Consider the following 24,931-nt stretch of genomic DNA (forward strand, 5'->3'; position numbering starts at 1 on the left):
GTGGAGGGAAAAGTGAGGGGCATGTTAAATAAACATTTATTTGTTGGACTATATTTTAGTCACTTTGCTCCAGAATGCTAGATTTGTGACTGGGAATGGAAGCTTATATAAATATGTTTCCTAGTAGGCCAAGATTTTTAAAATGTATTATTTGCCAAGGTTGTTATCTCACATTGTTGCTATCTTGGGAGGTCATTATGTTGGGGAGTTTCTGTACTAAACATTTTTATTATTATAATTAATTTTTACATAAGAATGGTCTGACCCAGTATGACCAATGGTCCATATAGCCCAGTACCCTGTCTTACAACAGTGGTCAAGGCCAGGTGCTTCAGAGGGAATGAACAGAATGGGTAATCATCAAGTGACCATCTCCTGTTGCCCATTTCCAGCTTCTGGCAAACAGGCTAAGGACACTCAGAGCATGGTATTGCATCCCTTCCCATCCTGGCTAATAGCCACAGATGGACTTGTTCTCTAGGAATTTATCTAGTTCTTTTTATAATCCTGTTATAGTTTTGGTCTTCACAACATCCCCTGGCAAAGTGTTCCCTGGGTTGACTTTATATTGTGTGAAGAAGTACTTCCTTTCGGTTTTTAAAAACCTGCTGCCTATTAATTTCATTGGGTGACTGCTAGTTCTTGTGTTATGTGAAGGATTAAATAAAATTTCCTTATTCACTTTCTTCGCACCAGTTAAGATTTTGTAGACCTCTATCATATCCCCATTGGTTATCCCTTTCCTAAGATGAAAATTCCCAGTCATTTTAATCTCTCCTCCTGTTTCATACCCCTGACTATTTTAGTTGCCCATCTCTGTACCTTTTCCAATTCCAACATATATATTTTTAGAATGGGTGACTAGATCTGCACCCACTGTTCAAGGTGTGGGTGTACCATGGATTTATATAGAGGCAATATGATATTTTCTGTCTTATTATCTATCCCTTTCTTAATGATTCCCAACATTGTTTGCTTTTGTGACTGCTGCTGCACATTGAGGGGATGTTTTCAGAAAACTATCCACAATGACTCCAAGATCTCTTTCATGAGTGGTAACAGCTAATTCAGATGCCATCATTTTATATGTATAGTTGAGATTGCTTTCCAATGTGCATCACTTTGCGTTTATCAACATTGAATTTCATTTGCCATTTTGTTGCCCAGTCACCCAGTTTTGTGAGATCCCTTTGTAGCTCTTCGCAGTCTGCCTGGGACTTAACTATCTTGAATAGTTCTGTATCATCTGCAAATTTTGCCACCTCACTGTTTACCCATTTTTCCAGATGAGTATGTTCAACAGTACTGGTCCCCGTACTGACCCCTCAAGGATACCACTATTTATCTCTCTCCATTCTGACAACTGATAATTTATTCCTGCCCTTTGTTTCCCATCTTTTAACCAGTTACTGATCCATGAGAGGACTGCCCTCTTTTCCATGATGGCTTACTTTTCAAAAGTCTATTTAAATTAAATACATTTTTTTAATTATTTTTTTTTTAGAAATCTAGGTCTGTTATGTGTTTTGGTGTAACTTGCATTTTCCTTATGTTAAATTTGCATTATCCTAACAAAACATTGACTTTATTCACTTTCTTCACATCAGTCAAGATTTTATAGACCTCTAGCATATCCCCCCTTAGTCTTCTCTTTTCTAAGCTGAAAATTCCCAGTCATTTTAATTTCTCCTCCTGTTTCATACTCCTAATCATTTTAGTTGCCCATTTCTGTAGCTTTTTCATTTCCAGTATGTCTTTTTTGGGATGGGATGACCAGATCTGCACACAGTATTCAAGGTGTACACGTACCATGGATTTATATAGAGGTAATATGATATTTTCTGTCTTATTATCTATCCCTTTCTTTAAAAAGCAAAGGTTTCAGAGTAGCAGCCGTGTTAGTCAGTATCTGCAAAAAGAACATAAGCTTTTGTGGGCTACATCTGATGAAGTGGACTGTAGCCCATGAAAGCTTATGCTCAAATAAATTTGTTAGTCTCTAAGCCCACGTCCAGACTAACCTGCGGCATCAGCGGGTTAAAATCGATTGCTCGGGGATCGATATATCGCGTCTAGTCTGGACGCGATGTATTGATCCCTGAGCGCGCTTACATCGATTCCGGAACTCCATCAACCCGAACGGAGTTCCGGAATCGACACGGAGAGCCGCGGACATCGATGCCGCGCCGTCCAGGTGGGTGAGTACCTCGATTTTAGAAATTCGACATCAGCTACGTTATTCACGTAGCTGAAGTTGCGTATCTAAAATCGATTTTAATACCCTAGTCTGGACGTGGCCTCAGGCGCCACAAGTACTCCTGTTTTTTTTAAAAAGCAAACAGAATGTTGGGAATCATTGACTGCCACTGCACATTGAATGGATGTTTTCAGAGAACTACCCATAATGACTTCAAGATCTTTCTTGAGTGTTAACAGCTAATTCAGACTCCTTCATTTTGTACGTATAGTTGAGATTGTTTTCCAATGTGTATTACTTTGCATTTGTCAACATTAAATTTCATCTGCCATTTTTGTTACCCAGTCACCCAGTTTTATGAGATCCCTTTGTAATTCTTCGCAGTCTGCCTGGGACTTAACTATCTTGAATAGTTTTGTATCAACTGCAAATTTTGCCACCTCACTGTTTACCCATTTCTCCAGATCATTTATGAATATGTTGAACAGTAATAGTCCCAGTACCGACCCCTCAGGGATACCACTATTTATCTCTCTCCATTCTGACAACTGATAATTTATTCCTACCCTTTGTTTCCCATCTTTTAACCAGTTACTGATTCATGAGAGGACTTTCCTCTTACGCCATGATGGCTTACTTTTCAAAAGTCAATTTAAATTAAATACTTTTTTTAAAATGTATATTTTTTAGAAATCTAGACCTGTTATCTGTTTTGGTGTAACTTGCATTATTCTTATGTTAAATTTGCGTTATCCTAACAAAACATTTACTTTATTCGTATCTTTATTATTTATCTCATTGGTCCTGACCCCCGTCCCATAAATTCGAACACCCCCCCTAATTTCAATTCCTGGGGAAATCACTGCCTCCCATTGATCCTGTGATTTCTAGGCAGGATGTCTACATAGCGCTGAGAGAAACTGCCCTGGGGCAGGGGGCTGCATCGAGCTGAGTTGATCGCTAAGACCCAGGAGCAGCCGGGAGGCGGCGGTGGGGCAGCGAGCGCTGGGCTCCGGCCCGGCAGCAGGAAGTGACTCGCAGCCGCTGCGGTGACTCTGGCTCCCAGGCTCCTGGCGAGATCCCCGAGCCCCGGCGGCTGGTGCTGGGAGCCCGGAGCCCTGGCTGCAGCCGGGAGAGGGGAATCTCCAGCAGGGCCCTTCCCGCTGCTCCGCAGGAGCCTCTCCCAGGGCAGAGCCCCCAGCCCGGCCCGGCCCGGCCCCTGCCCCGGGGGGCCCCGCTCGGAGGGAAGGTGAGAGAGATCCGCCCCCCCCCCGGCACCCCCGGGCTGCAGGGGGAGGTTTGGCCCCAGGCTGCTCCCAGCGGAGTTGGCTGCGATTCCCGCCCGGGGCCTGGGAAAGCTGCCGCCAGCCCCGGTGCGTGCGGGGCGGGGGGAGCCAGCCCTGGCCGTGTTGGGACAGACACACCTGGAAGGGTGGGGGATTGGAGGGGGGAGCAGGGAGGGGGCTGAAGATCAGGGGGAATTGAGGGGGGAGCAGGGTGTGTGAGGCCGGGGGCAGGAGGGGGAGCAGGATGGGATGGGGGCAGGGGCGGTGATTGCAGTGAAGGGAGGATGGGGCGATGCAGGGTGATCGGGGGGGGGCAGAGGGGGGATTTTGAGGCTGACGGGAACGTGGCTGGAATGGAGGATGCAGGTTCTGGGATGGAGTTTTGGTGCTTTGTGCAGGCTGCGGCAGGAGGGGAGGGTGTAGGAGGGGGTGAGGGGTGCAGGCTCGGGGAGGGCGCTTGGGGGCAGGAGAGGGTGTGTGGGAAGGGGAGGTGCAGGCTCTGGGATGGAGTTTGGGTGCTGTATGCAGGCTCCAGGCTGGGGCAGGGGCTAGGGTTGTAGGAGGGGGTGAGGGGTGCAGGCTCTGGGGGGGAGTTTGGGGGCAGGAGAGGGTGTGTGGGAAGGGAGGTGCAGGCCGGAGGAGGGGTGTCAGGGTTCCCTCACCACTCTGAACTCTAGGGTACAGAGGCAGGGACCCGCAGGACCCTCTACGCTTATTTCTACCAGTTTAAGTTAAAAACTTCCCCAAGGCACAAATTCTTCCTTGTCCTTAAACAGTACTGCTGCTACCACCAAGTGAGTTAGACAAAGATTCAGGAAAAGAACCACTTGGGGTTCCTGTTTCCCCAAAATATTCCCCCCAAGCCCCTTCACCCCTTTTCCTGGGGAGGCTTGAGAGTAACTAAGGTGAGCACAGACCAGACCCTTGGGTTTTAGGACACCAATCAGATTCTTAAAAACAGAACTTTTATTACAAAGAAAAAAAGGAAAAGAAACACTTCCATAAAATCAGGGTGGAAGGTAATTTTACAGGGTAATAAGAGTTAAAACACAGGATTTCCCTCTAGGCAAAACTTGAAAGTTACAAAAAGCCGGGAATAAACCTCCCTCTTAGCATGTAGAAAATTCACAAGCTTAAACAAAAGATACTCTAACGCATTTCCTTGCTATTACTTGCATCTAATATTACAGAAATAGTATCATTTCATTAGGAACAGGATTACTTGCTTAGTTTCTCCCTTTCTCTTTAGAGAGAATTCACAGAACAAAGCCTCTCCGCCCCCGCCCCCCCCCATTTAAAATTATCTTCTTTCCCCATTGGTCCCTCTGGTCAGGTGCCAACCAGGTTATGTGAGCTTCTTAACGCTTTACAGGTAAAGAAGGGATTTTATGCTACCCTTCTTAGCTGTATGTTTATGACGGGGGGTGTGGGAAAAGCGGGGGATGCAGGCTCTGGGAGGGGGTAGGGGAGTGTGGTGCTTGCCTGAGGCTCCTAGGCAGGGCAGGCCGGGGGTCTCCATGCGCAGTAATCCCCAGGCACTGTCCCCACAGCTTCCCATTGGTTGCTTGGGGCGGGACACAGACCCACCCACCCAGAGGCTGCGGGGAGGGGCTGGCAGCCGGTGGTGAGTGGTCATCCCAGACTGTTTTAAATGGCCTGGGGGATGTGTGGGGGGGCGCCCGGGGGCAGAAGGCGAGGCCGAGGAAGAGACTCGGCTTCATACAGTGCCAGAGCTGGGCCCGTGGTGCCTGGGCACCAGTAATAGTCCTGGTGCCCAGGCACCACAGCCCATAGAACTCGCTGCCAATGGGAGCAGCACACACAGATTCCCCCTATCCCGTCACCCCAGCTTAAAGGAAATTGGGTACATGGGAGGGGGACACCCCAACATCAGCCTCTCCCCCCCTGCCCCCGCACATCAGAGAGGAGGACGCTCTCAGTCCGAGTGGCTGGGAGCTCCGGGGAGGAAGGAGGCGGGGGACAGGAGCAGCGGTGGCTGCACACGGCAGTGGAGGAGGGGGGAGGAGGGGTACCCCTGCTCCTGAGAAGTCACATGTCTCGGCTGGTCGTCCAACTGCCCCATGCAGCTCAGGTCTCTTCTCCCCTCACCCAGAAGGCCAGCCCTGGTCTCGTTCTCCTCTCTTCCCCTCCAGCAGCCCCATTCCCAGCACTCGGAGAGGAGGATCTATCCCTCGAACTCCTGGGTGCCGGGGATGGGGGGACAGACCGTGAGGTCGCTGCAGGGGCAGGTGCCGCAGCTGGAGCCCAGCTACAGGAGCAGCGCGAGCAGAAGAGGGCCAGCACCAGCGGGAGAGGTGCACGCCATGACCCCTCAACAGCTGCCTGCTGAGAAATCGCGACTGGGGCTAGTTCGTCCCCTGCCCTGACCCGGCTGGCCACTGGGAACTGCGCCTGTGGGCGGGAGGTGGGGGCAGTGCGCAGAACCCCCTGGCCATCCCTAAGCCTAGGAGCCGGACATGCTGGCTGCTTCCCCGGAGCCACATGGCGCGGAGGCTGGCTGGAAGCCTGCAAGCCCCGTCACCAGTCTATGGTGGTTAGTGGTGTTGACTGGAGTCTCCCTTTTCGACAGAGTGTTCTGGTCCAAAATCAGACACCTGGTCCCCTAATCGGCAATCCACCCCCCTGCCAAGGACAGGTGGAGGGTCCTGGGCTCCCTGCAGTGGCTCAGGCTCCCTGTGCAGGTGGTGTTATGGCCCAGCTTCCAGCCTGGCCAGGGAGCAGGGCCACAGAGGAAAGAGGTGGAGCAGGGGGGCCTTGGGAAGAGGAGGGGGCGGTGTTCCTGCATGTGTACCACTTTTGCCTTTAGAAAAGTTGGTCACCCAGAGATAGGGGCGGGCAGAAGTTTTACCCAAAAGGCTGAGAATTTACCAGGCAAATGTCCACCCAGAATCCCCCCACACCCTGTTTCCAATTTCATATTTCTGTTTAAAGACTATCTCCTTATTTGAGGGGGGTCTGACTCCTGGGCCGACAGCACTGAACAGAGGCTGGTCTGATTTCTGCGCAGGATTTGATGTCCAACTAGAGTCTCTGTGAGCCGCGAGGAGTGGAATTGGGGTTTGGTTCTGGTTCAGTTACCAGGACATCCCTAGAAGGGGGGAGGGGGTTGGGAGTGAGCCCTGTGGCTTCCTTCAGTGGGGAACTGAGTTTGGGGCATGGGGCCTGCCTCAGGTGGGGCAATGGGGGGGAGGAGCTGCCCCAAGGGGTGGGGGCAGGTGAGAGGAGGCCTGTCTAAGGGGAAGAAGAATTGAGCAGCCTGTTTCCTTGAGCTTGAAGAGTTAATGTTAACTTCTGGGACAGGGAGCCCCTACTTCTCTCCCCCATCTCTCCCTGCTCCTGTGGGCTGCCCCCTTCTCTTCTCCTACTGGGACAGGCCGTTCTGGTAGCGATCACATGCCTGGGGGTTGTTTTGGTGTCTTCTTTTATAATGAATGAGCTCAGAGTAGGTTTTATTTTATTTTGATAAATATTGAGCTGGAAAATTGCTGAAACTTCATTTCAACTGGCAGCCATTTTTTTCCAAGTTCAATTCAGATTCAAGTTCGCTGAGGAAGAGGAAAAATGATGTTTTAAGTCTGATTCCCATTCAGTTAAGCATATCGGTTCGACCTGGTTCTCTGATTCTGTTCTGGTGTGAGTCCAGGTGGGCAAATGCTGCTGAATTGTCCTCATAAGGGGTTGGGGGGCAGGTTACTGCTAAGGCAGAGGAGGCAGGTGTCTGTCTCTGTCTGCTCATGATTAAGGCTGTGAGTTTGTCACGGCAGTCATGGAAGCTAGAAGCTTAGGGAGGGAGATGTCACCGCTTCTGAGAAGCCGGGTAGGGAGCCTGGAAGCCCTACCAACTCTGCCCCCCAGCACTACTGGGGTTCCTGGGCCGCTCCCACCCAATCACCCACAGCGCCCCCTAGACCGCCGCCCCGATCACCCGTGAAGCTCCCTGGCTGCTAACTCCCAGCACCCACGGTTCCCCCACCCTCCCCCAGGCCATCCCCCTGACCAGCCACATTCTCCCCAGCACCCATGCCCTCCCCCCCACGAGCACTCCCAAGATTTTGTCCCGGATATAGTACGAGTCATGCACAGATCATGAGCCATGAAATTTTGTTTACAGCCCATGACCTGTCCTTGAGTTTTACTGAAAATATCCGTGACTCTAAGGGGGCCTTAACCATGATATTAGGGCCCGGGAGTTAATTTACGCTGCCTCTTGCATTTTGATCTGCACTTTTGATTTTGACTGAGCAGCTACTGCTCCCACAGCAGGGTCTTTGCCAAGGGGATACCTTCATTAACCCCCTTCTGTGTCCAATGGGTGGTGGGGGGAGAGCACAGCTTTCTCCAGTGGATGGAACCAGCCCCTGGGGCAGCCCCGGGCTCTGCCCACACCAGCCCCTGAGCCGGAGCCTGCAGGTGATGGGGAGACCTGGGAGAAAGGGCTGGGGCGAGGCAGGCAAGTGAGACTGCACAAAGGGCCCCTTTTAGGGACCTGCTGGTGAGTTTGTACCCCGGGGGGAGGAGCTCCCCATGTGCCTGGGGGTCCCCAAGCTGTTGCCCTCAGTGAAACAGCCAAGCTCACCCTGGAGAGCAAACACCCATGGGAACGGGACAGTCCCCAGTTTTCCCAGGCAGAGGGGGAGGGAAGGAGACAGGAAGGGGAGGGGTGAGACCGAAAGGGGCAGCAGGAGCAAGAAGTGGGGAGGAAGGTTCCCAGCCCTGCCCGGATCCATTTCCTGCATCCCCTGGACCAACTGACTCTCTTGGGAACAGAGGGAGGAGCTGACAGAGGAGAAGCCAGATCCTGCATCTGCCTAGTCCCTGCGCTGCTGGGGGGATGTGCGGCCGTCAGGGCCAGTGTTGGGGGAATCCCCCAAAGTGGCTTCTTTGATTCTGCTCTTTTCTAGCATTTATCTTAGTGACTCTGTCCTGGGGGTTGGGGTAGGAGGTAAAATAGGGTTTCAGGGGGTTCAGTGCTGGTGGGAGGGGCTGGGCCTGTGTTGTAATAAAGTGACTGAGAGTTTTCCCACCGTGGCAGAGTCCAGAGCGTCTGTCTGCAGGGAGAGAGCCTGGGGGGAATCGGGGTGTGAAGTGGACTCAAGCCCCTTCTGAAACCTCCCCCATCGCCCCTCTCGCCCTGACAGGCTGAGGAATCATGTCCATGTGTCGCTCCAGATTGTCCCATCTTCCAGGGGACAGGGAATGGAAATGGCTGTGATGGAGCCACCTGAGGTAGGAGATTTTCAGGGAGCTGCAGGGGGGAGTTTCTGTAGAGGGGGAGGGGACAGGGTGTGATAAAGCCGCTGGGGCATGTTCAACTTGGAGCCTAATTTTCTGAACTGGCCCTTTGGCATGTGGGAGGAGGGAGGGACATTCCCCCATTTCTGAACCAGGAAACATCCCCTTGGGCAGGGCTGGGAAAACTGACCAGACTCCCAGGGTTGGAGCCTGACCCCGCTGGCCAGAGGCTGCTGTGAAATACGCAGAGAAGCTGTTGGGATTCCTGTCCCTGTCCCCGGCTCAGAGCTCCGCTTTCCAGATCAGCCTGTGGCTGGCAGATGTGTGGGAAATGAGAAGACCCTGCCCTGCTCTGTATGCTGGGGGGACAAGGAGCTGTCACCTTCTTCCACCCCCTGAAGCCTCCTTGCTCTGGGCAGGGTTGGGGTGGGATTCTGCTTTTTTGGGTCTCCTCCCCCATGACTACTGGGATTGTGGCTGGGGCAGCAGGTGCTGAGTGAGGGACTCTTGTTGTTTCAGATGCCGGTGACCTTCGAGGAGGTGGCTGTGTATTTCACCCAGGGGCAGGGGGCTCTGCTGGACCCTGCTCAGAGAGCCCTCTACAGGGACGTCATGCAGCAGAACCATGAGACGGTGACCTCGCTGGGTAAGGGATTCCTGTGGCCTCAGCTATTGAAAGCTGTGAGCTTTGCATATCAGACTCTGGTCAGGATCTTCCCTGGTCAGTTAGATTGGAGGAGGAGGAGGGTCGCATAGTTCACAGCTCCAGTGTGCATAGGCCCCGACTTTGTGGGTGCTCTGCACCCTATGGCAGCAAAGCTCCTCTGCCCTACCTCCTCCTCCTCCCCCAAGCGTGCCGTGTCCCCCCCAAACAGCGGTTTGCACACTCGGGGGGGCGGGGGAGGAATGGGAACATGGCGCACTTGGGAGGATGCGGGGCCAAGACAGGGATTTGGGCAAGGAGTTAGAATAGGGGGCGGAGTTGGGGCGGGGCCTTTGGGGAAGGGGTTGAAATGGGGGTGAGGAAGGGGTGGGAAGAGGAGAGGAAAGGCCAGGAGCAGAGGCAGGGTTGAGCACCCACGGAAAAGACGGGAAGTCGGTGCCTATGCCAGTGTGAGAGAGACTTGCATCTCCATACCCCATTCAAGGGAACAGGGGAGTCAGAAACCTAATGGCCAGGCTAATTCATCCTCGTCTCTCCAGCTGCCCAGAAACCAGAAGCAGGGGATTGTCCTGCCTGTATTTTTTCTCTTTCACACACCATTCACCTTGCTCCATCTGTGGGGAGGGCTCTCGGTGCTGCAGGCCTGGAAATAGGCAGGAGTTTAACACCCAAACTGTGTGTGTGTCAGAGCATCTACCCTGAGACCTCCTAGTGAGGGGCTAAACAGACCACCCGCCCCCAGATCCCTGCTGCTCCCAAGGGGTCTGAGTTACCACAGTCCCATGTAGGGTCAGGTTAATCTCAGGGAATGTTCCTTATGACAGATACTGTACCAATGCTCCATGTGTCTTAAGCTTGCCTGATTTCACCCCCTGAGCAGGATTCCCTGTTGCTAAACCTGACCTGATCACCCAGCTGGAACGAGGGGAAGAGCCATGGGTCCCGGATCTCCAGGCCTCTGAGGAAAGTGTGAGCCCGAGAGGCACCCGCACAGGTGAGGAGTCAGGGAAACTGAGACAGAAACATCTGGTGAGTCAAGGAAAAAGCTGGGACTGTGAAATGTGCCATGAGCAAGAGCACCCAGTTCTGCCTCATCTCACCCAGGTCAGGGCTGCAGTCAGCAGGTGTCGTATCATCAAGGCAAATATCAGTCACGGCTTCCCACCCATCCTGTTAACTGTCTGGAATTTCCTCCTTGACTTTCCTTCCCTGGGAGTGTTAGGGTGGGATGTGTAGGCTGAATCCAGTGTCTCCATCTCCCCAGCAGTCACTGTGTTGTGTTTTCCCTCTTTGCTATTCCTCTTTCTGTCCTTTCTCCCCGACACAGGCAGTGACTCCTGTCTGGATTCTCTTTCTCCCAGCAGGTGATAGGACAGTGAGTGAGAACAAGGAGGAGAATCAGCAGCAGGAAGGTCCTGAGAAAGTGGAACTGCAGGATAGGTTTTTGAGAAGAGCTGAAGGGAATTTTTCCCAGTGCTTGGAGCAGGGAAATGCCTGGGGAGATCGACACAGATCAGAGATGCAGCTGGGAAACTATCCTGGGAAGAAACTGGATGAATCCTCTGAATGTGATGGAGGATGGAAGGATCCCAAGGAAACCACCATCCAGAAGACAAGTCACAATGAAGAGAAACCCTACAAATGCCTTGAGTGTGGGAAAAGATTCCATTTCAGTGAAAACCTTCTTACACATCGGAGAACCCACACAGGAGAGAAGCCCTACGAATGCTTGGACTGTGGGAAGAGCTTCCGTGAGAGGTCAAGCTTTACTACACACCAGAGACTGCACACAGGAGAGAGACCCTATAAATGCTTTGACTGTGGAAAAAGCTTCATACAGAAGTCAAGGCTTACTGTACACCAGAGAGTGCACACAGGAGAGAGACCCTATATATGCTGTGAGTGTGGGAAAGGTTTTATTCGGAGCTCAGAGCTTATTAGACATGAGATCACCCACACAGGAGAAAGACCCTTTAAATGCCATGAGTGTGGGAAAAGTTTTAATCATAACTCACTGCTTATTACGCATCAGCGAACCCACACAGGAGAGAGACCTTATAAATGCCTTGAGTGTGGGAAAGGTTTTATTCAGAATGCAACACTTATTGCACATGAGAGAACTCACACTGGAGAGAGCCCCTATGAATGCCATGAGTGTGGGAAAAGTTTTAGTAAGAGTTCAGCACTTTTAACTCATGAGAGAACCCACACAGGAGAGAGACCCTATAAATGCCTTGAGTGTGGGAAAGGTTTTATTGAGAACTCAGCACTTACTAGACATAGGAGAATCCACACAGGCGAGAGACCCTATAAATGCCAGGAGTGTGGGAAAAGTTTCAATGTGAAATCAACCCTTAATGCACATCAGAAAACCCACACAGGAGAGAGACCCCATAAATGCTTTGACTGTGGGAAAAGCTTCATTCAGAAGTCAAAGCTTAGTGAACACCAGAGAGAACATACAGGAGAGAGACCATATAAATGCCTTGACTGTGGGAAAAGTTTCCCTGACAGAATAAAACTTACTAGACATCAGAGAATCCATACTGGAGAGAGGCCCCATAAATGCTTCAACTGTGGGAAAAGCTTCATACTCAACTCAAGGCTTATTGTACACCAGAGAGTACACACGGGAGAGAAACCCTTTAAATGCCTTGAGTGTGGGAAAAATTTTAGTCAAAGTGCAACGCTTATTATACACCAGCGAACCCACACAGGAGAGAGACCCTATGGATGCCTTGAGTGTGGGAAAGGTTTTATCTCAAGTTCAGCCCTTAGTATACATCGCAAAATCCACACAGGAGAGAGACCCTTTAAATGCCACGAGTGCGGGAAAACTTTCAGTTACCGCTCAAATCTTACTAAACATGGAGAAATCCACACCAGAAAGATGCACTATAAATGCCTTGACTGTGGGGAAAGCTTCAGTAAGAGCTCAGCACTGACCAAACATGAAAGAATCCAGAAGGGTGAGAGACCCTAGGAATAGCTTCAGTGCAGAAAAAGATTCAATTTGACTTCACACTTCAGTGACCTACACAACAGCGAGACCCTGAATGTGGGGGAAGGTTAATTTGATGCTCCCGGAGTATCAGGCATCTGCAAATCTAAACAAGGAAGAAACCTCTGAGACATTCTCAGTGTGGGACATGGTCCAAGGGGAGCAAACATAATGTTGGACATCAGAGGCCATGGCTACACTCATACTTTACAGCGCTGCAACTTTCGCGCTCAGGAGTCTGAAAAAACACACCCCTGAGCGCTGCAAGATACAGCGCTGTAAAGCGTCAGTGTAATCAGGGCGGCAGCACTGGGAGCACGGCTCCCAGCGCTGCACGCTACACCCGTAAGGGATGTGGTTTACATGCAGCGCTGGGAGAGCTCTCTCCCAGCGCTGCCGCTCTGACTACACTCACACTTCAAAGCGCTGCCGCGGCAGCGCTCCTGCAGCGCTGCCGGGGCAGCGCTTTGAAATTCCAAATGTAACCATACCCAGAGACTCCTCCACACAGCAGGGCTGCCCATGGTGACAAACCCATTTTCTCGTTCCCACACACATCAGGGGTGTTTGGCTCCCAAGGATTCAGCTGCCCATCACTGGGGGTGAGGATCCAGCATCAGCTGTCTGTGACTCTCTGGCTCTGCCTGGTCTAAGCAAACCCCAGGCAGAGGAGGAGAAGCCCCGATCAGCCCCTCCCCCTGATCGGCTACAGGTGGGGAAGGGAGAGAAAGAAACTTCTCCAGCCACTCCCTCTGCCTGGCTGAAGTTCCCCCCTCTCCCTTCCCCTCCCAGCTGGGATCCCCCTGCCATGAAGATGAGGAGAAGGACACTTGGGCCAGGCTCCATCTTCAGTCTACACACCTGTCCCCACCCCCCCATCTTCCACCAGCACTGGGCTGGGCTCCCCTACTCACCTGGAGCTGTTTCCTGTATGGGGAGTGTCCCTGGGGGCTGGTAACTCCTCTCCCCAAATTCCCCAGGGCACTGGGCTCTGGGGGATCCACCATTAAGGGACGAGGGTGCCGGGTTGTGGGGAGGAAACGGGATTGAATGGTTGAGGCTGGAGTAGCAGGGAAGCAGGGGGTGCTGGGGCTATCGAGTGTTTGGGGCTCATGGGATAAGAGACGAGGGAGAGCACAGGGGTAGAGAGGTTCTGCCTCATCACTCACCCCTCTGCCCCTTCTCCCTGCCCCCGCTGGATTCAGACAGCACCATTAGCAGAGACTGATTCCCACAGGGCCTTTTGTTGGAACCCTGGATTTCCCACCTCTGCTACAGCAGCACCAGCCTCTGAGAGGGAAGCAGTATTGTCTAGTGGATAGAGCACTGGCCAGGGACTCAGGGGACCTAAGCTCTGTTCCTAATGCTGCCAGCAACTTGCAGGGTGACCTGAGAAATCTGTGCCTTCCAGAGAGGGAATAAATGGGGAGTGATAATATCAGCCTTCGAGCATCTGTCTAGGGCAGGAGAAGTGGTTGGGATTAGCTAGTGCGTCTCCTTTGTTCCTCCAACCCTTTTTCTAGTCTAGACTGACCCTGAGCAGTTTATTCCAGTCCCCCATTAGCAAAGTGATTGTTAGAGTCACTAAGTCCCCGCTTTGCAGTGAGATTGTCTCATTCCCAGATATCTTCACATTGCTCCAGATTAAGCAGCAAAGCATGTAAAATTTTTTTTTTTTTTTTTTTTTTTGCTGTTTCTCCCTTTTATACCAGCATTCAATAGAGATTAAAAGAGCTGGATGAGGGATAGCAAAATAATGTTGTGGTGTCGCTTCTGTATTATTTGAAGAGGATGAGATGAGTGTGGGGAGTAGCTACTTCCCGCCTCCATCAAACTCACACATCTTCTCTCACAGAGCAGCCTCTGCCCAAGCCGTGCAGAGTTTATCCTTTTCCCTTTCTACCCCTCCACCTTCATGTGTGTCATTTACCACAGTGTCCTTTCCCCACCATGCTTAGGAATCAGGCTTTGATTTCTTTGATCCTCAATCAGGCCCCTGAGGGCTTGAGATAAAAATGTCACATTCTTGAAGAGGGAATTGAACCGCGAAGCATGGTTTGAGCTTCAGTCCCAGCCTCTATCTATTGGTAAAGTGGCATCTGGAGTTTTTCCAGGCAAATCCAGATCATTTGTAGATAGGAAGTTTTTGGTAGTTTGTCTTTTTTTCCTTTTTCTTTTTTGACGATGATGCCAAAGCTTTTGTCATTAACCAGTCAAATAGTGCGGCGGTGCTGAGGAAAGGAGCTTTAGCCAGTTCAGCAGGAAATGGGCAAACTTCTTCCGAAGATTTGAGTTTTAAAATTTTCTGGGATTTCACTTCTGAACAGGAAAGTGGTTTATAGCCCACTCTGGAGTGTGGGTTTTTCTCTTTTAGCTGAATTCTGTTCTGTCATGTATTTGACATTAAATTAGTTTGACAGGACATAGCTCAGATTTCTTGGGGACTTCAAAAGAGAAATGACAATTTGCCACAATAGTCCTCACTGATTTTCTTTTCACATCAGATTTGCTGCTGCTTTGAATAATTAAAATGACCAGTGTCTATTAGGAAAACAAAGTGGGTGAGTGCTGGATACGCACTCCAGGAGTCAGGGATTGAAATGGGGAAGGAAGTGACTGCCTGATCCCTGCAGAGATGTAAGATACAGCCAGGAGGGGGAGAGGGTGGGTGGGTGGTGGGGGGCAGGGCCTTGAAAGGGCACTGTTTCCTCTTGCGAGCCAGAGAGCTGAGTCTAAGAACTGTGAACTCACTGCACATGTCCCAGAGAGAGAGGAAATGTCCTACAAGTGCTGAGTGAAGTCATCCTTGAACTCTGAAGAGTTACAAATGAAGCCCCAAGAGGACTGATGTGGAGAGGGGTCGGCGACTCCCCATTGCTGAGAGGAGGAGGCCGGGCAAATGCCTTTCTCGTGGATTGTTAGCGCTTTTCTACCAGCTTTAATGTGTTTCTTTCCCTGGGGTGCGTGTGGCTTGAGCAGCGATGGGCCGAGCTGGGCATTGGATTGGGGGGAAGGGGGTTGCGATTTAGCTTTTATATCTTGATTTGAAAAGAATAAAGTAAAATTTAGTTTCTCAAACTCCCAGTGTCTCTTGTCTTGAATAATGGGGGCGGGGGAGCTGGGGAAAAGGCTGGTATCATTCTGAGGTGTATTAACATGACTGTTGTAGGAGGTCATTGTCCTGCTCTGCTCGGCCCTGCAGAGGCCTCAGATGGAGTCCTGTGTCCAGTTCTGAGCACTGCACACTTTAGGAAAGATGAGGACAAATTGGATTGAGTCCCGAGGAGAGCAACAGAAAATGATCAAAGATTTAGAAAACCTGACCTGTGGGGGAAGGCTAAAAGAAGTGGGTCTATTAGTTGTGAGAAAAGCAGACTGGGGATGGTGCTAAGGGCTGTTATACAGAGACTGGGAAGCAGTTGTGCTCCATGGCCGCTGAAGGGAGGACCCTAAGGTGTTAAGCTGCAGGGAGGGAGATTTAGGGTAGAGATTAGGAAAATGTTCTAACCAGAAGGGTATTTGATCTCTGGAATAGATTTCAAGGGAGCTTGTGGAATCCCCACCATTGGAGTTGGGTTTTCTTGTTCGTTTGTTTTTGTTTTTTTAAGCCCCTTGGAGCTGTTTTTTCACCATCCTTGAGCTCCACACACTGCAGGTTCCGGCTGTGACATTTTCTCAGGGTGCCCTGGACTGTGAATCTCCTTGTTACCCCCTAGCCTCAGTGCGAGGGGGACGTGTTGCTGCTGAACTGGGTGTCTTCTCTGTCACCTCCAGTCTTTAGCTCCCCACACAAACTCCCCAGGGCTCTGCCAGTCCTTACTTTGCCTCGCAGCTCAACACTCAGCACAACCTCTTCCTTCGAGCTCCTCTGAAGTGTCCTTGGGATGGGGTGCACCAGCTCCGCACTGAGCAACAAGGGGTTAAGGGATCGTTTTGGGCTTAGCCAGCTCTGCCCTGCCACACCTGCAGCAAATGCTCTATGTTCTGGAGGAATTAAAAGGCAGCCAGTTAGTTCGGTTGGGAGCAGTGCTGAAGATGAGTAGACCTGCAGTCCACATCTCAAGCAGAGCACCGTGAAACCTAAAGGCTCTGGTGCAGCTGCCTAAAGGAGCCCTCCGTGAGAAAAGGGAGGACCCTCTGCATAGACGAGCAGAGAGGGAAGTATTCTGAGGACCTGGACAGTGGCAACTCCCTCTTGCTTCCTCGGCATTTGGATTTTCCCATGAGGCGAAGGCCTTGGACTGAGGTGACCCCAGGGTGGGAGATGAGAGAAAGAGGCCCAGAGAGGACAGACTTAAGTAGTTTTGGTTGCCAGGTTACTGGTAGCTAAAAGGGCCCTGGGTTGGAGCCCAGTAGAGTGGGAGGGCCTGGGATCCCCTCCCCTTGACCCCCTTGGCAGTCCAGGGTTGTGGCCATGACCACTAGGCCCACTTCTTCACCCTCGTGTCCTGCCCGGATACCAGGTGGCAGGACTTTCTACCACTTGTAGAGGGTTAGGAACCCTGGTGAGCCAGCCTATAGTCCAGCCTGGTTCCACGGCCCACCATGAATATCAGTTGGAGGCTCCTCCATGGAGCTGTGAGCACAGGTGTGTACCTACTACGGTTCACCTGCATTCCCAACATCTGTCCCTTTTGAAGTGTGAGGGAGAACCTGGTGCATGCCTATCTAGAATGTGTCAGGTTGCAGCCCCTACTCCGGCTCCTCCAGAACCTCCTCTTGAGGTTCTGGCTGCACTTTACCCCACACCTCTTTATATATTCACACCCTGTCCGTGGCCCCATGAAGTCACGAGGTCCCATCAACATCTTCTTGGCACTGGCCAAAGTGGCCATTTACAATATGTGAAAGTAAAATAAATTATATATTAAGAATAGAAAGGATTAAAGAAATGCTGTCTGTATCTTTAAGCAAAAATGTTGGAATATTGCAACCAGGTGTCAGGAATACAGACATTAACATAGAACAATTGCACCGTTTAAGGGCAATTGGTGAAGCATTAGCCTTAGATCGATAACAGTTAGTAAGGAAATAGGATATGCATGCTGTGCCCCAGGTGAATTTTCCTGTTTTGCTTTCTTTGTTCCTTTGTCTAATTCCCGCTCTTTTATCTGTATAAATAAGACTGTTTGGGTCTTGCATGGCCGCTCACATATTCTGAATGTTATTGGCGGAGCGCTGCGCTAATAAACAGAGTGGTCTGACAAATTGTGAGTCTCGATTCTAACTTTGACAATTACCAGAGGGAAGATGCTGGATGAGGGGTGCTCTGCGACTGTGGGGCCTATTTCAGTTCGTCCCTTGTCTTATGCATCTGGGCAGAGTTCCTCTGGGCATCACCTGCCGGCTCCCTAGACAGCTTTGAGGAGCAGTGGGTGCCGTCCGGGGTTCTCCCAGTGTCCCCCTCTGGATCCCTAGTTCTGAACTTATGACCCACCCACTCTCATCCCTGTAATCCCTTAGTTGTCCCCTGAATTCAGTTGGGTCCGAGGGTCCAGTGGTTCCTCCCGCAAGGCTGGGGAAGGCACCCGCCCGCCTCCTGGAATTTCCAGTAAGAGAAGCCCGAGCCATCCGAGCCGCCTGCCCAGGCTGTCCAGAGGAGGAACACAGTGGAAAGAGGCAGAGCATAGGGCCTCCCTGGCCTATTATACCTTCTGCCCATGCTCAGAGCAGAGCTTCAGGGGAGGCTTTTTTATTTTATTTTTATTTTTGAGTTTCTCTCACTAACATAACTTGCTGCCACATCCTCCTGGGCTGTGATGGGGGAGGGGAGTCGCAAAGCAGCTGCCTCCTCCCATGGGGCTGCCAGCAGGGGTTCAGCCCTGCCTCTTTCTGGAGCCTCAAACGCTGGAGGAGCAGGCAGCTGCGGTGAGTTCCCATCTTGTCGGGGGCAGTGAGGCTCTGGTTTCCGGCTTCAGCCTTGGGGTGGCAGGCAACAGGCTCAAACTATGGAGCTCTGGGCTCCTGTCCTGGGCTCAACCCTCCCCCGCTGGCTCAACCCTCCTCCACAATCACCACTACCCTCATTGCTGCTGGCCCCTGCTGCCTCCCTACCCACTTCCCATCCTGGGCTTAATTTCCCTCCCCGGGTTGCTGGGTCTGTGAAAAGTGATAGTTGTAGGTTTGTTAATTGCTTTTCGCTGTCTCAGAGCTCGCTAGCAAGTCTGCTGTTGTGAAACGCGATATTAACAAACGTACAAACATCACTTTTCCACAGAAGCAGACTTTCTCGCTAGCAAGTCTTTTAAATAAAAAGCAACCGAAAAAGCAAAAGAAACAACAATTAACAAAAGAGAAAAACATGTGAAACACCTTATTTGTGTTTCTAGTCTGTGTAGGTCCAGTAAAGAATAGAGGTAACTGTACATTATTTTTATTATGGAGTCTGCAAAAAAAACCCAACAAACCCAACATTAATAAATTATCAGGATATGGGCATCAATATGGGCATGTTTGTTTGTTTTTCCTAAAGTTAATGAAGTATTTTAGGAAAAATTGTCAGAGTGGCCACCAGCAAAAGTTGGTGGCCGTGCTCTGAGGTTACCAAAAAATTGTGGTGAGAACCCCTGCCCTAGAGAGCATACAGCGGCGCGGCTGCATCAGTAGCCATAGCCTAAGAGTGCTGCTAATATCTTGATCTGTTTTTGGCCTAGCAAAATGAGGCCCTGCCCTTAACCCGATGGCCCTGGTCTGTTTCGATGACTGCATCCGATCAATTCCAACGTTGCAGGGGATTGTCTGGGTGGCCATGAAGAGAAAGTGGATGATTTTGGTGACAATTGGAAAATGATAAGGGGTGGGAATGGGGCAGCAGCAGCTCCGGGCACCAGAGCTCCAAGCCCATGCCTGAGGCAGCAAGCCACAGGGCGTGCCCTGCCAGTCCCTGCAAGGGCAGCAATCAGGCAGCCTTCGGCGGCGCACCTCATAGACTCATAGACTCTAGGACTGGAAGGGACCTCGAGAGGTCATCGAGTCCAGTCCCCTGCCCTCATGGCAGGACCAAATACTGCGGGAGGTCTGCCAGTCCCGTGGATTCAGCGGCAATTCAGCAGCAGGTAGGCCAAAGCCGCGAGATCAGAAGACCTCCCGAAGGCAAGCTGCTGAATCCGCGGGCCTGGGGACCTCCTGCAGGTGTGCCACTGAAAGCAGAGCCACCCCTGAATAGGGGACTATCCTGAGTGGGCAGAGCACCAGTCCCTGACCCAGAGCAACAGGAGCTTTGCTGCTGACATCCAGGTGCCCAATGGGGAGCTGCAGTCAGTGCCCACACAGGGGAGACAGCCGGAAGAGGGGCAGAGGGGATCCTGGGAGAGGGGCAGACATGAAGGGGTTTTAAATAGAGCCCAGGGATGGGTTCATTTAGACCGGAGGTGGCCAACCTGTGGTTCCTCAGAAGTTAATAAATGGGTCCTTCTATGGGCACCAACTCCGGGGCTGGAGCTACCGATGCCACCTTCCCAGTGTGCTGAGGGGAGCTCACTGCTCAAGCCCTGGCTCTGCCACTGGCCCTGCCCCCACTCCACCCCTTCCCCTGAGCCTGCCATGCCCTTGCTCCTCCCCTCCCCCCAGAGCCTCCTGCATGCTATCAAACAGCTCATGGGGAGGAGTGTGGAGGGAAGGAGAGGTATTGATTGATGGGTCTGCCAATGAGTGGGAGGTGCTGGGAGGGGGGGGGCAGGAGCTGATGAGATGGGGGAGGGCTGCTGATGTATTACTGTGGCTCTTTGGCAAATGGCAATGTACATTGGTAAATTCTGGCTCCGTCTCAGGCTCAGGTTGGCCACCTCTGCTCTAGACTAGGAAGAGCCCAGTGCCACAACTCTGACAGCTCCATGACCCCAGCGAGGGGAGCAGAGCTGGTTGCTCCAGCCCAGGGCTGGTAGCCAGTGAGTGTGGTGTGGAGACAAGAGCCCAGCTCTGCCCAACTGCTCCCTGTGCCAGTCTGTTACCAGAGTGAATCACACACAGAGTGTCCCAGCCCCCCTCACCCCTGGATCCTCTGGAACAATCCAAGTCTCCATAGAAATTCCCCTTCTCCCCCCTCCCCGGGATCGGCACGTCTCCTTTCGGTCCCCTCACTGATCCTGTGGTTTCTAGGCAGGATGCCTGCATAGCGCTGGGAGAAGCTGCCCCTGCCCAGGGGAGGAGGGGCCCCAGGGGGCAGGGCCTGGGGCAGGGGGCTGCATCGAGCTGAGTTGATCTCTAGGACCCAGGAGCAGCCGGGAGGCGGCTGTGGGGCAGCGAGCGCTGGGCTCCGGCCCGGCAGCAGGAAGTGACTCGCAGCCGCTGCGGTGACTCTGGCTCCCAGGCTCCTGGCGAGATCCCCGAGCCCCGGCGGCTGGTGCTGGGAGCCCGGAGCCCTGGCTGCAGCCGGGAGAGGGGAATCTCCAGCAGGGCCCTTCCCGCTGCTCCCCGGGAGCCTCTCCCAGGGCAGAGCCCCCAGCCCGGCCCGGCCCCTGCCCCGGGGGGCCCCGCTCGGAGGGAAGGTGAGAGAGACCCGCCCCCCTCGGCACCCCCGGGCTGCAGGGGGAGGTTTGGCCCCAGGCTGCTCCCAGCGGAGCTGGCTGCGATTCCTGCCCGGGCCCGGGAAAGCTGCCGCCAGCCCCGGTGCATGCGGGGCGGGGGGAGCCAGCCCGGGCCGTGCTGGGGGTGGGACAATAGTACGGGGGGCGGGAGGGGGCTGAGGAGGGACCAGGGTGTGTGAGATCGGGGGCAGGAGGGGGGACAGGGGCGGTGGCTGCACTGAAGGGAGCCTGGGGCGGTGCAGGGTGATCGGGGGGCCGAGGGAAGATGTGGGGGGGGGTCACTGCGAAGGAAGAGGGGATGTGGGGAGGGGAGGCTGGGAGGAGACTGGCTGGGGCAGGGACAAGGCAGGGTGGGAGAGATACAAGGCAGCCCCCCGCCCCATGGGGTAAGGGCGGGTGAGGGGGCTGCCCTGCCCAGCAGCCAGCGGGGATTTGTTCCGCTAGGAATGGTCAGACCAGCGGGGGGGATGGGCAGGGTGACCGTCTGTCCCGAAGTGGCAGGACTCGAGCTAAACGATTCCCGGATTCCCGGTGCCAGCGCTCTGCGCATGCCCGAGGCTCAAGGGTAGCCCCCGCCTGTTCCCCAGGGGTGGGACCGAGGGGGGCCTTAGCCCCCCTTCTCCAAGAGGCCCCACCCCTCGGTGGCTTCCCCCGGCCACCCAGAGGCTAGATCCCGGCCATAAGGAACTCCCAGTCTGCAGTGGAGAGCCCCAACTCGACACCTGCGCTGGGGGGCCGGCAGGTGGGGCGGGGGATGCTCTAGCACTGGGGTCCCCAGCTTGTCCTGCCCGTGCCCCGCACCTTTCAATGAGGCCCCACCCCCACTCGCTTCAACCCACCCTCCTTTGTTCACTCTCCCCCACCCATTTTCCCTGCAAGGCCCAAATAGGCACCAGGAGAAGGCCAGGAGCTGCAACAGTTTGAATGGGGAGGTGCACACACTTGCCTGCCCAGAGGCTCCTTTTCCCCCGTTGGGTCCCGAGATCAGGGCCGGCCTTAGCGAAAATGGCACCCTGGGCAAACTTGCATTTTGGTGCCCCTGGCCCCCCGTGGGCATGGAGCATCGTCACCCCAATGGCCTCCCCACCCTCCGTCACCCCTGACCCCTCCACTGTGCCCCTTTTGTCCCTAACCCCTGCCCCCTCCTGCACGCTAACCCCTACATTGTGCCCCCTTCACCCCAGCTCCTACCCCCCTCCTATACCCCTAAGTTCTGCATCCCCCTCCGGCACCCACATGGGGAAACTGACCTGGCTGCAGGGATGGAGCAGCTGGCATTGCTGCTCGCTCCCCCACTGGACTGCTGCTTCTCTGCCCCATGCATCCCTAGGGGCCTGTGAGGGAAGGAGTGAGGTCGAGGCTCCCTGCACCCAGGTCACGTTCCCTGCCTGGGCTGCGTAAGGACAGAGCAGGAGAACAGCAGCTCCTGATGCTGACCTAGCACTGTTTCTTTAAGAAAGCAGTCAGGGTCGGTCAGGCACCTGAAGGCTTGTTCAGACATAAACAGCTGGACCCAGAGAGGCAGCAGCACACACAGATTCCCCCGTCACCCCAGCTCAGGGCCGGTGGAACCACTAGGCGAACTAGGCAACTGCCTAAGGTGCCAAGATTTGGGGGTGCCAAAAAGCACTGCCCCAATTTTTTTTTTATGCTACAGTGGAGTCACATCTTACAGGGGGTTAGGTTCTAAAGTCACCGCATAAGAGGAAAATCGTGTATAGTGAAAATTACCATAAAGTACAGTACATACAGTATACACCAGAACAGGGGTCCTCAACCTATGGCACGCATGCCAAAGGTGCCACGCAAGCCAATTTTTTTTAATGGCAGGCTGCAGGTCACGGCTGCCGCTGAGCCTGCTGCCGACCTGGGGTTCTGTTCACTCAGCCGCCAGCCCAACTCAGCCCGCTGGGGTGCCAGCCAGCTCCACTCAGCCTCCTGGAGCCAGGGTGAACGGTCTGGGGTTCCATTCACCCAGGGTTCCATCCGCCAGCCTGGGGTTCCATTCGCTCAGGCCTGCAGGAGACTCAGCGGAGCCGGCGGCTGGGACCCCAGCTGGCAGCGGGCTGAGGTCCCAGCCGCCGACACTGCTCAGCCCACTGCTGGTCTGCGGTTCCGGCTGCCGGCCCCTTGCCAGCCAGGGTCTCAGCCACCGGCCCCGCTCAGTCTCCTGCTGGCCTGGGTGAATGGCAGGAGCTGAGCGGAGTCGCTGGCTGGGACCCTGGTTGGCAGCTGAGTGAACGGAACCCCAGGTCTGCAGCAGGCTCAGCAGTGGCTGAGACTCGCAGCCTGCCATTAAAAAAAACAACAACAAAAACAACAGCTCACGTGCCACCTTTGCCATGTGTGCTGTAGGCTGAGGACCCCTGTTCTAGTGTATACTGTACTTTATGGTAATTTTCACTATACACAATTGTCTTCTTATGCACTGACCTTAGAACCAAAGCCCCGTGTAAGATGTGACTGCACTGTATTCACTTCTGAAAATTTATAATAAGTGATTCTCCGGGGTGGGTGTGCACGGTGGAAATTTTGCCTAGGATGCAAAATATCCTTGCACCGGCCCTGCCCCAGCTTAGTGGAAATTGGGTACATGGGAGCGGGACACCTCAACATCAGCCTCCCCCTACCCGGCACAGCAGAGAGGAGGACGCTCCCAGTCCGAGTGGCTAGGGGCTCCGGGGAGGAAGGAGTCGGGACACAGGAGCAGTGGTGGCTGCACACAGCAGTGGAGGAGGGGCACCCCTGCTCCTGAGAAGTCACCTGGTTTGGCTAATCATCCAACTGCCCCTTGCAGCTCAGGTCCTTCCCCCCTACTCCCCCGTCACCCAGAAGGCCGGCCCTGGTATCACTCTCCTCCCCTCCCCACCAGCAGCCTCACTCCCAGCACTCGGAGATGAGGATCTATACCTCGAACTCCTGGGTGCCGGGGATGGGGGGAGAGACCGTGGGGTCACTGCAGGGGTAGGTGCCGCAGCTGGAGCCCAGCCACAGGAGGAGCTCGAGGAGAAGAGGGCCGGCAGCAGCGGGAGAAGTACGCAGCATGATCCCTCAACAGCCACCTGCTGAGAAATCGCGAGTGGGGCTAGTTCGTCCCCTGCCCTGACCCGCCTGGCCACTGGGAGCTGTGCTGAGGGCGGGAGGTGGAGGCAGCGTGCAGAACCCCCTGGCCATCCCTAAGCCTAGGAGCTGGACATGCTGACTGCTTGCCCGAAGCTGTGTGGCGAGGAGGCTGGCTGGGAGCCTGCCAGCCCTGCTGCATGGCGCCGCCAACAGGACAGTCTATGGCCCAGTGAGCGGTGCTGACTGGAGCCTCCAGGATCCCTTTTCGACCAGGTGTTCCAGTCCAAAATTAGAGACCTGGTCACCCTATTCGGCAATCCAGCCCCCTGCTAAGGGCAAGTGGAGGGTCCGGGTCTCCCTGCAGTGGCCTGGGCTCCCTGTGCAGGTGTTATTATGGCCCAGCTTCCGGTCTGGCCACGGGGCAGGACCTCAGAGGAAAGAGGCGGAGCAGTGAGCGTGGCCTTGGGGAGAGGAGGGGCAGGGCTCCTGCATGTGTCCCACTTTTGCCTTTAGAAAAGGTGGTTACCCAGAGATAAGGGCTGGCAAGAGATTTACCCCAAAGGGCTGAGAATTTACCAGGCAAATGTCCACCCAGAGTCCCTCCACGCACACACCCTGCTTCCAATTTCATATTTGTGTTTAAAGACAATCTCCTTATTTTGTGGGGGTGGGATCCTGATTCCTGATCTGACAGCACCGAACAGGGGCTGGTCTGATTTCTGCGCAGGATTCAGTGTCCAACCAGAGTCTCTGCGAGCTGCAAGGAGTGGAATTGGGGTTTGGTTTGGGTTCAGTGGCAGTCGGTGTGTTCGGTTCCAGTTAAGTTACCGGGCAGTCCCCAGAAGGGAGGAGGAGGTTGGGAGTGAGCCCTGTGGCTTGCTTCAGTGGGGAACTGAATTTGGGGCATGGGGCCTGCCTTAGGTGGGGCAGTGGGAGGGAGGA

At 53.6% G+C, this 24,931-nt stretch overlaps 1 protein-coding gene and 1 long non-coding RNA gene across 6 annotated transcripts in view; both read left to right on the forward strand.

The window, feature by feature from the left end:
- LOC115640727 (zinc finger protein 420-like) overlaps positions 1 to 24,931 on the forward strand; it is a 168,528-nt gene that overhangs the window by 135,598 nt on the left and 7,999 nt on the right. The window lies entirely within an intron of this gene.
- LOC115640948 lies at positions 3,407 to 9,289 on the forward strand. Of its 2 annotated transcripts, none has more exons than XR_003997977.1 (3): positions 3,407 to 3,446; positions 8,643 to 8,730; positions 9,256 to 9,289. It is a non-coding gene; the product is annotated as an uncharacterized LOC115640948 (long non-coding RNA). The 2 variants fall into 2 exon arrangements; XR_003997978.1 differs by lacking the exon at positions 3,407 to 3,446 and adding an exon at positions 6,705 to 7,147.

This window comes from Gopherus evgoodei, unplaced genomic scaffold, assembly GCF_007399415.2.
Source record: "Gopherus evgoodei ecotype Sinaloan lineage unplaced genomic scaffold, rGopEvg1_v1.p scaffold_32_arrow_ctg1, whole genome shotgun sequence".
Lineage (NCBI taxonomy): Eukaryota > Metazoa > Chordata > Testudines > Testudinidae > Gopherus > Gopherus evgoodei.